We start from the raw sequence: 14,035 nt of genomic DNA, 5'->3' as shown, positions 1-14,035 counted from the left end.
TTCATACGATTACCAAGTCTCCATAATCGTACTTAACTATATTTACAAATAGGTGGTGGATTTGACTAATATTCAAAATATCTCAATAAAAACTGACTTTTCGAAAAAGTACTGAGAGGCAAAACAGTTTTAGAAACATTGTGTTTAACTAATGGTACCACAAAAATAATTTAATTGGAACGTACACAAAAGTTTGAACGTACAAAAAAAAGACACCCCATAAAATTTTTAAGGGGTGTCAAAATTTTACTATAATTTTTTTGTAAGATGCTCCTGCCATAAAAATACCACATATTATCTATTTTCAATAAAAATCTCGCGGAATTTTCGACATATTGGACAAAATCGATTTTCATTTTGTAACTTCAAAGGGCTGTAACTTTTTTTATGTGCATATTTATACTAAGGTAAGTTAGGTTCAATCGAAGTATTTTTGGTTCCAGAATATGCGATTAAATTTATGACCTGTATTTTTGTTACGCCCCGTAATTATTATATACTAATCCTATTCAATTATTCCTAAATCTAACATTGGCTTATAATATTGAATTGAAAATAAAAAATCTCAAATAAACTAAGTTTTATTTCTTGATAAACATGCTACTAGAAAACGAAAAATGAAACGTAACAAAATTAGAGAGAGGATAAAAAGAACAAAATTATTTTCAGAAATTTTCTACAACATTGTAATAATTGTATCTTACAAGATTGAAAGTTATAATTTTAAGATTGCAAAAAAGCAAAAATTAAGATATTTCATACATTTTGGTATTATAACAAGACTATTAAAATAAAATTAAAGGAGATTTATTTAGGAATACTTGTATTTTTATGAAAAACATTTTTATGTATTTTTATTTATGTATTTATTATAAGTTATTGTAAAGTCAAGTGCATATGATCCAATCCTATGATTGCCAACAAAGTCATCCTAAAAATATCGTAAAAGAATTTCCAAAAATTGTTTACACAATTTACATAGTTATTTAAATAACCACTTTATTAACAAAAAACATATCCGTAACGTACGCAAAGAGTACATACAGATTAAAAACAGAAATTCCAAAATAGATAATAGAGAAAGATGGAGGTTTTGGTTATCGAAGTCCATAAACTATTTATATCTCTAATCTCTGTACTAACAAGTACTCGGTGCAACCAGTTTTGTAAGAGCAGATAGTTTATTTTAATAAAATATTTGGTGTAAAGATATGCCATGGGCAGGGGGGGGGGCGTGGCCCCCGTAGCTTTTCGGGTGCTATTAACTATATATGGTTATCCAAAGTATACAAAATATAATGTGCAACATCTTCACGTCCGCCCCCCCTGAAAATTTTTATATGGGCGCCCGTGTATAAAGAAGATCTGTTGATCGGATTGATACTAACGGTTCTTAGCTAAATTTCCAACCCCAATCAATTACGTTTATCTCTTGTTTGGTGGTTTTGTAACTTCAGTTTTTCATTCATCTAATAGCATGTTTACCAAAAAATAGTGTACCAAAATCTCATTTGAGATTTTCTGATTTCCATAGACCAATACTATTTTTAGAAACAATTGAATGGGATAATTTGTTTTTTCATACTTTAAATTATTACTAAGTTTAATAAAAAACTATGTATTATTATATTATTCATAAATATTCATGTTTTGTGATTAAAATTACTTAAAATATTATAAAAAAAATTGAAAAAAAAAATTGTTTAAACAAATTTGATGGTGTATATAACAATTAATTTATTTAAATAATGCATACTCGTACTGTACGCAAAAAGTACATAAAAATTAAAAAAAGAAACGTCGAAATCCATAGGCGAGAACAAGAGATACAGCTAATAGTTCCTTTCCCCTTCTCATCGATCTCCCAAGTTTCAAAACAGGCCGATTTTAAGGCTCACATTTTGAAGTTTTGTGTAAGATTTGTTTGTAAGTATATATTTTTTATATTTGGTACATTAAAGCTCTGAAGTATGTTCTTTTAAATGTGACTGATCTGATTTCGTAATTGTTATAAAGAAAGCTGCTGTGACTTAAAAAATGGGGAGCGGGCAACTTGATCCCTAATTGTCCTAGGACAATTTTTTCTTTTTCAAATTTGTATAAAAATTAATCATTCTAAATATGAAAAAATAATATTTCTACGGGTAATGGTTAAAAAGTTATTCTAATTGTTTATAAGCAAAAAATCGACATGTTTTTGCAAAATAATTTTGCGATACTTAGAATTATTTTTTGTCATTTTCTTTAAATTAAATTATTAGCATAAACCATCTCCTTTCATAAACTATCCAAACTATTACTGTAATTTCATAATTTTCTGACTTACAGTGTTGCAAAAAAAATTAATTTTGGATAAACAAATTAAATAACTTTTAAACTATTTGACCAATTGTGATGAAATATAGTGTATAATTTAAGCACCAGAAGTCCCAGCATTCCATGTAATAAGAAGGTTCTAAATTAATCTTTACATAACTTATGAATATTTATAAAAACTCAAAATTTATGAATTATTTTGCAATTTTCTAAGCAACCAATAAGGATAGACATATTCAGCGGACGAAATATTGAAGTTTTTTATACGATTTATGAGTTTCTCACTCTCAAATTTGTTTAAAATGCTTAACTTTTTGGTTATAGACGAAAAAAGCTAAAATTTAGCGTTTTTTGATCTTCATTTGTTTATAACTATGTATATCATTAAAATCGGCTGCAGGAAACATATAGGTTATTAATATAGATGTCCATACTACTCAAAAAATTTGGTTTCGGCCTGGAGGGGGTTGTGTCACCAACATGATATTTTTTTTCCTTATTTCTCTGAACTATGGATCAAGTGGTCATTTAAAAAGCAGTCGAAGTAAGGGGACGTATAATATTAAAAGAAAATTTAAAGGTAGGTAATCAATTTCTACACGGCATCTAGTGATGTCTTATAAAATATATGCATCTTAAATGCACCAATAAAAATTGGAGAAATACCAACCAGTTGGTCGGAAATATTGTCGAAGCTCATATTGCTCAAGCAAATAGAAGGAGCAGCGAGGCATCAAAAGAGGGCAGAATTATGAACAAAAATTTGATCATTGACATTTCATCATTTATAGCTTTTGCTGGACAGTGAGGGCACCCAATAGGCCCCAGGAATCGCTGATTGTAAGAAAAAATAAATAATAACTAAAGACCGGATTATATGTTCCTGTTTTGACTGAAATATGTGCATATATATGTCTGAAATATGAGTAAAATATGTTGAAAATATTCCCTAAAAGTTTAAAATATGTTCCAAATATGTGGAATATGTGAAAAATATTTTAAATTAAGAAGAAAATGTGCATTAAAAAATGTATAAAAGTTTTATTAAATAACGGTAAGTACATATATTGACAAAATTAACCTAAATATACGAATGTATACCTATCTAGTACCTATTACTATTACTTACGTTTCTACATTTTATTCCTTCTTATAAAAACAATTCACAATTTTTTAAAATATTTTCAATAGTAAAATTATGTCGCCTATCCGTTAGTAGTAATTTGTATGTTGAAAATCTTTGTTTAACATCAACTGATGTGATTGATGCAAATTTTATAACTTTAACAATCTCCGCATTTAAATTGGTAGTGACATCAAAATCGTCACAAATAATTTGGTTTGCTTCCTGTAATAATAATTTTAAATCACTATTTTTCTGTAAAGTTTCAATCCATTTTTTATTTATTGATTGTCCAATTTTTCCAGAAACTTCTTCAGCGTTTTCCTTAAATTTCTGAATTAAATTAAGGGACTCTTGTAGTGGAAACGATTCTGTTTTCTAAAATTGATTTGCATTTTAAAATCGCACCAATATTTGTTTCTTCAAAACATAAAATTAGTTCTTTTATGGGGAGAAAATGTTCCGCATAAAAACAGGCAGCTTTTAAATATGTTCATCAACTTGTGATTATAGGCTCCGGTGGCAAAGGAGTATTTGGAAATTTTTCTTTATATATCTGAATCCTTAAAGGCGATTTTAAAAATATTTTCTTCACGTTACTAATTAAACTATTAAATGTAGGAAATGAATTTCGAATTTCTTCCGCCACTCTGTCTAAAAGTCTAAACCATGCGCCAAACACGTCACATGAATTAAATTGGGATATAAAACTTTTAGTTGTTGGCAAGATTTGACCATGTATGACGCAGCATCGGAAACCATAAGCAAGATTTTGTTAGCTGGAACAATGTCGGGAAGGAAAAAGTTCATGAATGCATCATTTAAAAACCTAACCATTGTTACATGGTTAACTGTGTCAAGCTGTTTACAGCCAAAAATATGTCAAAATATGCCAAGATATGTTAAAAATATGCCAAAATATGTTAAAAATATGCCAAAATATGTCAAACGGTCGAAAATATGTTCAAACCATCAAAATATGTTAAAAAACCGAAAATATTCTAAATATGTAAAATTAAATTAGTGTCAAACGCCTTTAATTATCATAATTCGTCCACATCCTGAAGCGTTTGATTGTATCTTTGATGGTTTTCGATATGCAAAAAACATATAATCCGGTCTTTAATAATAACCATTTTTTGCTATAAAATTGCAGTAAAAATATTTAAACGCGTTTTTCTCGTAAATCTACTGGACTTATCTCGGTAAAAAATTTTTTTGATAAATTATACAATATATGACTACTAAACATCTAGAACTTAAAAAACCACACCTTTTTAGTAAAGGGGTAAATTCACCCCCAAAATAGACGTATTTGTGACGTAGGTCTTTTTAAGTCTCACGAATTGAATCCCGTTGGAATAAAAAAAATGTTACAGAAAGGCGCAGAATTAAGTCTCCCAAATTAAAATGCATCTTTTGGAATACGCCCTCTGCAGTGGTGAAAAAGAACTAGGAGTGCCAAAAAATTTTTTTTTGTATCCCCCAAAACTTCTTTAAAAATGCAAAAAAATTTTATCTACCGAAAATATTGGTCATAAATTATACCACAGATTCTGGGGTCAAAAATAGGTTGATTGAACCTCACTTACCTATATACAATAATGCACACAAAAAAAGTTACAGCCTTTGAAGTTACAAAATGAAAATGGATTTTTTTTATATATCGAAAACTCTAGAGATTTTTTATTGAAAATGGACACGTGGCATTCTTATGGCAGCAACATCTTAAAAAAAATTAAAGTGAAATTTGTACACCCCATAAAAATTTTATGGGGGTTTTGTTCCCTTAAACCCCCCAACTTTTGTGTACGTTCCAATTAAATTATTATTGTGGCACCATTAGTTAAACGCAATATTTTTAAAACGTTTTTGTCCCTTAGTACTTTTTCAATAAGCCAGTGTTTATCGAGATATTTTGAATATTTTTCGAATCCACCACATATTTGTATATGGTTAAGTACGATTATAGAGACCTGTTAATAATCTGAAAATTTATTTATAATTTACATTTTTAGGTATATTTTGAAAAAGGAGCCACATCTCGATAAAAGGTGACTTATCAAAAAAAAGACTAAGAGGCAAAAAAGTTTTACAAACACTGTGTTTAACTAATGGCACCATCCCCAACATTTGGGGGGTTTAAAGGAACAAAACCCCCATAAAATTTTTATGTAAATGTATTAAAAAAGAAGCCGGATCTCGATAAAAACTGGCTTATCGAAAAAATACTAGGGGACAAAAAAGTTTTAAAAACGTTGTGTTTAACTAATGGTACCACAATAATGAATTATTTGGAACGTACACAAAAGTTTGGGGGGGTTTAAAGGAACAAAACCCCTATAAAATTTTTATGAAATGGACAAATTTCACTATAATTTTGTTTTAAGATATTCCTGCCATAAAAATGATACCTACATGTCCATTTTCAATAAAAAATCTCTAATAGTTTTTGGTATATTGAAAAAAATCGATTTTCATTTTGTAACTTCAAAGGGCTGTAACTTTATTTATGGACACGTTTGTACTAAGGTAAGATAGGTTTAATAGAACTATTTTTGACCCCAGAATGTGTGGTATAATTTATGACCAATCTTTTCGGGACACCCTGTATAATTAATAGTCTTATTAAAAATATTTTAAAATTGTCTTGCAATTTAGGAAGTAAAAGTCCCCTTAACTCTTAACCACTGACATGCGGTATGTCATAGCTAGTCGAAAATATATTTTGTTATAAAACGTGTTTAATAAAAGATTTCCAAAACACTATCTGTGTACCGTCAAGACGTGTGTAATTATACCTGCTTCCGACTGCTGCAGTTTTAGTATGGTTTAGTCTTTGAGCTACGTTGACATAAAGTTATCTTGCGGTACCACGTACCGCATGCCAGTATTTTTGTTTCTATAGGTAAAAGCAGTCTAGTGAATTCTTTCGCTATTAGTATGGTAGCAAATTCAGTTGTTCTACCTTCAAGTGGAAACACTTTTTTATTATTTTTTGTTACCAATACTCAAGTTTTTTGTAATTCAGTTTATAAAGGATTTTGTAAGAACCTTTACCATTTTTTTTATTTTATACATGCTTTCATAATTTTCTTGAAAAAATAAAGTTTATTTTAGTTAAAGCAGTATTATATTTTATTCTACAGCTGTGTGAAGAAAGATTCCGTAGTTGATTTAAAAAACAAATACAGTGTTATAAGACAAACTCATATTGAAAACAAAGAGAAATAGGCAATGGTATGACATACCGCACGTCATAGTCTACAGTCTACGTCATGAAACATCCACGTCAGTAGTTAGGGGGTAATATCGTACTCTAGGAAAATGTTGTGTATAGTTACCTACGAGTTGATCCCAAGTGAAGTTTAGTTGCCTTCTATTTTTAAAGCCAACTAGATCCCTGAAGTATATTCTTAAGACACTGTGATCTTTCAGTTCAACTCCACCACTATCAATATATAAAAAATTTAATGTAATAAGCATCAATGGATGTTTGGTACAACATACGTCATTTATGGTGACAGTCTTTAAATAAAGTGTTTTCGCTTGGAGTCCTCGGATCGACGAACTAATAGGAGGCTCTATATTTCTTTAGTGGCGTAAGTATTTGCTAAGTAAGTGGTGTTATCTGCTATTCAGACAGATTTACGCCTGCCAATGTTTGATTGTCACGATTTATGAAAAGGTCAATTTCATCCTCACAAGTTGCAACTTGTTTTAATAGATAGATTATACTGCCAATAAGCTGTGTTTAAAATAAGAAAGTTATAGGTCTGGATCCCGCGTATGAAAAAAAAGTTGATTAATAGTAAGCTGAAAATTTGTTAATAGCTTAAGGGTGTCTAGTCGGACAAACTTTGATATATGGGAACACTGGATCAGGGGAAGTTTTAATTGTGGAACAGGTTAAACATTTGGAACGGTCAGACCACGAAAACGGCACATGTATTTTGTCCGACAGAACAGACTTAAACTCTCCGAACAGAAATTAAACTCTCATGCAAAAATCAGACGGCTGTTTATCACCAAATGGACGTTTTAATGAGTGGAACATGTAGAATATGTCAAATGACAGGAATTATGACAGGTGATAAATGGCAGTCTGATTTTTTCATGAGAGTTTAATCTCTGTTCGGAGAGTTTAAGTCTGTTCTGTCGAACAAAATAAATGTGCCGTTTTCGTAGTCTGACCGTTCCAAATGTTAAACCTGTTCCACAATTAAAACTGCTCCTGTTCCAGTGTTCACATATATCAAAGTTTATCCGACTAGACACCCTTAACTATTAACAAATTTTCAACTTGCTATTAATCAACTTTTTTTTCATACGCGAGATCCAGACCTATAAGATTTAATTTGTATACCGAGTACCACCATTCGCTCATATGCATTCCATTCTTTTGGAATCATTAGAGCGAGCTGTGGTCTCTTTGGATTGCAACAAAATATTTCTGTGATGTTAGCAATTTCTAAGCTTATTCAATCAAAACATAGCTTTGGTCAGGTTATAGTCCAAGAGGCAGCGCTGAAAAATCTCTTTGAATTTACTAAAGCTAGATTTTTCACAGTTAATTACTGTGATTGTGTAGAGAAACATACTGCGGTCGGTCAAGCGAAACGTAGAACAGGGGTTACTGAGAGGGTATCAAAGTTGCTTTCCTACGAAGGTAATTAAATTCATTTACTAAGGCTAAAAATCAGTACACACATTCTAAATTAAATATAAAAAAAGTTATTATAGTCGGTTAGCTGTATGACGGGACAGAGCCGGTCAGTCGGCCTCAGTGAATGTACAGTGTTATTCACCATATTTTGACCCCCTTGTAAACTGCTTTATGTACAGAATTAGAAAAAAATATAAAATACAAAAGTTATTCGATTTTTAAATTATGACTTTTTGACATATATATCGTACTAGTGACGTCATCCATTTGGGCGTGATGACGTAATCGACTATTTTTTAAATAGGAATAGGGATCGAATGCTAGCTCATTTGAAAGGTTATTCAATTCCCGATTCACTAATATAAACATTAACATGATTAATTATACAGGATGTCAAAAAAATGTTTTTTAATCAAATTAATTGTTTAATTAATAATTCAAAAAAATTTTGGACACCCTGTATAAATAATGATCTTAATGTTTACAGTGCTGTATATAGAATTGAATAAACTTTCAAAGGAGCTAGCACACGACCCCTATTCTCATTTAAAAAAATAGTCGATTACGTCACCACGCCCAGATGGATGACGTCACTAGTACGATATATATGTCAAAAAATCATAATTAAAAAATCGAATAACTTTTGTATTTCACGTTTTTTTCTAATTATGTAAATAAAGCAGTTTACATAATACACATATAGTGAATAACCCTGTACATTCATTGGGGCCGACCGACCGGCTCTGTTCCTTCATACAGCTGACCGACTATATTAACTTCTTTTTATATTCAATTTAGAATGTGTGTACTGATTTTCAGCCTTAGTAAATGGATTTAATTACATTCGTAGGAAAGCAACTTTGATACCCTCTCAGTAATAAATGTTTAATAATCCTTGTTTAAAATTTCACCATACAGGTTTTCGTTAATATGCACTTTAAGTTCTGCAGAAGGTTGAAATTGTTAACAACAAACGTCATTTTGAAATCACTATACTTAAAACATAGGGCTTTTCATCGATTGCCATTTGTTTCGAGCTACTGTCATATGTTGTATAATCTGTATGTATATTATTAATATACACGGATTATACGACATATGACAGAAGCTCGAAACAAATGACTGTGAATGAAAAGCCCTATTATGTAGTAGTCAAATACAAAATGATAGGAAGTGATCAGTGTGAAGTGTGCAAACATAACGAACATTTCAGAACGTTAGTTTAGTGATTACAATAATTGTTTCCAAGGCTAATAGACGGAGAGGCAGCGCTGAAAAATCTCTTTGAATTTACTAAAGCTAAATTGTTCCCAGTTAATTACTGTGATTATGTAGAGAAACATACTGCGGTCGGTCAAGCAAAACGTAGAACCGGGGTTTATCCAGGCAATCAAGTGACGTCAATAACGTCGAGGAAACATCAGTTTTTGGTTGAATATATATACGTGTTTGAACATTACGTCATATAGACGTCCTTTGTAGGTGATTTTAAATACGGAAGATTAATGACATTAAAATACGTTCAAAAAACGTTTTCATTTCATGCTTTACCTTCTGACGTCACAAAATTGGGAGGAGCTAGGAGCTTAAAGCTTATATCACTTATATCCGTATATACTATATTATTTATCTATGTATATTGACTCCAAACAATTTCGTTTATAACGGCCTAAGAAATTTTTCATTTATTGTTTACGTGCTTTGTGAGGTAAAATAAGACATTTCGTTTAGATATTTAGTTGAAGAAACGTATTAACTAAGAGATTTTTATTCGTTTTTTGCTCAGGTGAGTTTTTAAGGTTGTTTTTGTTTTTGGTGTTTACTTTATGTTAATGAACTAATTATGAGTTATCGAGTTTAATTAAATTTATTTTTAGCCTTCTAAGATTACTTTAGAGTAACCTACAAGATTTAGCTATGAGCTGGTGGATAAAAATGAAGCTCATGTATACTGCACCTATACAGGCAGTTCCAAGAATGAATTGTTCGTGATTATTTTTGATTTAATGGATAGTGTTAAATTAAGATATGCTGAATAATTTGTTAATAAATTATTTATTAGTTTATATGTTGTTTCAGTTTTGACACGGTAGGTATACTTATAAAAAGTGAAAATTCTATTATGTTGAATTGAGGGTATTGTACCTAATTCTATGCATTTTAGAGAGTCTTCCATTTGGTTTTACTTTCAGCCTATGGGCTAAATTTAAAACGAGGAATAATTATTGTGTATTTTTAAAACCATAAAATGAAAAATAAATCTAAAAAACGATGTAAAAACTACGTTTTTGATAACACGTATTTAAAACGTGATAAAAATGACGTCAATTATGGTGGGACAAATTCACGTGACTTTCGACGTCGAGAAAACGTGATAAACTAACGTTGTTTGGTGATAATTATGACGCCTTTTTAACGTTTTGTAAACGTTATTTGGTTGCCTGAGTACCACTTGTTTCGAGCAAGAACGAAGTGGACGGCCAAGCATTGTGACTGATAAACTCGTGTCTTTAATTTAAGTGGGAGGTATTTACTCATCCGCCGTATAGTTCGAATCTTGCACCTGGTGACTAACACCTGTTTCGAGCAAACAGACTGGGTTCAAAGACATGCATGATTCGTATATTATTATTAGAAAAGGCTATTTCGAAATAGTGTGTTAGATCAGTATGTGATATGTAGACGGTTGCGTTTCGACATAGTATGTGATATGTATCTAAATATAATGTTGTCTGAACCGAAATACAGTTTTATTTAATAAAGGACCAAAAGAATCAGATTAATTACCATCCCTACCAGCTGTCCCAAGCTCATGAACATGGAAGAAGCGTCCAATTTTTATGGGTTCCCTCACACGTCGGAATAACAGGAAATGAAGAAGCTGACAGGACTGCACGAGAGGCAATTTTAAGTGATTTTTCGGAGCCGATAGGCAAGTGTGGTTCCAGTGACTTAAAAGCTTATTTTAAAAATAAAGTGTTGTGTTTGTGGCGAAATGAGTGGTCTCAAAATAATTCTAACCTGAATAAAATCAAAAATAATGTGTCTCAGTGGATTCCATCGTCGCGCAATAGACGAGAACAAATTGTGGTTGCGCGTTTATGTCTAGGACATACCAGGTTAACGCACTCTTACCTTTTCACAAAGAATATGTCGCACCTTTAATAAAAAAGCGAAATAACTCAAAATTCATGGTTTTTGAGATTTAATCATAAAGTGAAATAACTAGACGAGAAGAACCTGTTCCGTTTAACAGCCAGGTTAAAATGATGAAAATGAGAAAAATAAATGATTTTCCCGCTCTTTTCTACTAACGCCTTTGCACAAACCGGTACTCGTAAAGTGGTGGAATTCAGTTATACTCCGGCTGTGTTTGGAGGTAAGATATCCGGTATTTTCAAAGAAAGTGATACAATACGAAACAATTCTGTGTTTTACTAACGAGTAAGTATATTATTTGCTATCGCTTTTTAGAAAAGTGTATTCTTTCAGATTTATTTCACTTTATTAGAAAACTAGTTGAAGATTTGTTAGTTCATTTATTTTTTTTTTTTTTTTATTTGTGACTTTAGCACTTAGCTATTTAGCCAGATACAACTTGATAATAATTAATACTAATACAAAAAAAAAACTATTAAACCTAATACAAATTATTAAAAAGAAAAACATATTATTCTAATTTACTTAATACTAAATAAAAAAGTGTCTATCTATACCTACTATTGCAAACAGATCAAAATTGTCAAAGGAAAAAAAAACCTCTTAAAAATTACTAAAAGACATTACTATAAATAGGGAAAAGGAGGGAAAATAAACAATTGGGTAAAAAAAAGGTTAACGAAATTGGCTAAAATTGATTACAGACATACATTTGTACTATGTATAAATTTGATTAGACAATCATATACTCTTTTGTCATTAGTAGTCAATAGGTTATTTATTTGGTACGGAGGAAATATTTGCAGCGTTTGCAAGCTGCTTAAAAGAGTTCCTGTATGCTGAATATATTTGGAACAGTTAAAAAAGATATGATTAAGATCTCCTTGTTCTTGAAAGTTCATTTATGAGTTAGTTCATTTTAGTAGAAATTATTTCTTATTATGTGCCGTATTATTTCAACTTTATGCAGTTTCTAATTAAAAATTTAAAAAATTACTAAAGTACAATAAGTATTATTTCAATATTCTACTATTATTTTATTAGATAGGTAGTTAGAAACCTTCACGTTTTTGACTTGTTTCACTTTATTATAAAATCAACAATAATTATTGTAATAGTAATACTTTTAATGTGCAATGGTTTGATGTTTGCATTGATACTTATGTACTTATTTTTTGATAATCCAATTTAATTAGATTCTTGTTGACTATCAGCTTCTTGTCTAACTAACCGGTATAATATTTATACTGTTGTTTTAGAGTGGCGTCTTCTAGTCTAGAGCACAAAAATACTTGGATTAGTAGCGAAAAATTCCTCATTGGATAATAATTCCATCAATGAAAAACCCGTTAATAATAAATGTGAAACTACGGAAGAAGTAATTTTCAATTTGTATTACTTTAATATATGTATAAATACACATTTTTTTATTATAAACTAAGGCTTTTACTTGTTTCTATCAAACAGTAACAGTATCTTACGTAATAATAGTAAACTTACGTATCTATGTCAAAAAATACAAAAAAAAACTATCCCCGCTCGTTGTCTGAAAGAGCCATGTACAGAAAAGTGCAGACTAAGTGCTCCGCTAATATCAATACAGCAAACAGATATGGTATTTTTTGCAAGTTCTGGGAATTGGGCAGTTTGCTAAAGCAAAGAGCATACATAAATTCTTGTATGGATGATATTCAACCTAAGTACAGGTACACAAACGCTGAGAATCCTAGGCGCTGCAACCAGGCTTTCCATTTTGTTATAAATGATGTCAAAATTAGAGTGTGCAAAACATTTTTTAAATCAACTTTAGATATTTCTGACCGCATGATTTTTACAATACAGACTAAGATTGATGCAAATGGTTTTGAACTGGATGATTTAAGAGGAAAACATGGCAAGCACAGAAAAAATGATCCCGAGCTGATAACGGACATCAAGGGGCATATTAATTCTATACCAAGGGTTGAATCTCACTGCCTACGCGTTTCTTCTTCTTAAGGTGCCGAGACCGCTTGTCGATCGTTGGCTCTCATGTTGCCCAGCATATTAACAATCATTGTCTTATTTACAGCCGCACGAAATAGTTCAGTGCTAGTTTTCCCAAACCATTGGCGTAGGTTTTTAAGCCAAGAAGTAAAAAAGGCGGCCCGCACTTCTTTTTCCCATTATTTTACCTTGCATGACAAGGTGAAGTATGTCATATTTTTCTGGGTGACGCATTATATGACCAAAGTATTCCAATTTGCGCCTTTTAACCGTGTTCACTACTTCGCAACTTTTATTCAAACGTTGCAAAACCCTTTCGTTTGTGACTCTTTCTACCCAACTGATCTTCAGGATACGGCGGTAGATCCACATTTCAAATGCTTCTAGGTTTTTTAAAAGCGATTCTGTCAGTGTCCATGCTTCGACCCCGTAAAGTAGTACTGGGAATATATAACATCGGACCATTCTTATGCGAAGTTCCAAATTTAGATCATGACTGCACAGGATTTTCTTAAATTTCATAAGACTTGTTCTTGCTTTGGCAATTTTACTTTTTATTTCTGTACTAGGGTTCCAGCTTTCATTAATATGAGTACCCAGATATACAAGATTACTTACTCGTTCAATTGAGTTTACTTACGCGTTTCTACTTCAAGAGAATACATAGAAGGCAGCATTAAAGATTTATACAATGATTTTAAATTAGAACAAGAGCGGAACAATAAAGAAATTGGTACATATATTACCTATTATAAAATATTTACTACTGAATTTAATATCGGTTT

The sequence above is a fragment of the Diabrotica virgifera genome, chromosome 1, assembly GCF_917563875.1.
Source record: "Diabrotica virgifera virgifera chromosome 1, PGI_DIABVI_V3a".
NCBI lineage: Eukaryota > Metazoa > Arthropoda > Insecta > Coleoptera > Chrysomelidae > Diabrotica > Diabrotica virgifera.
The sequence above is the reverse complement of the archived record's forward strand: the minus strand, read 5'-3'. Positions refer to the sequence as shown.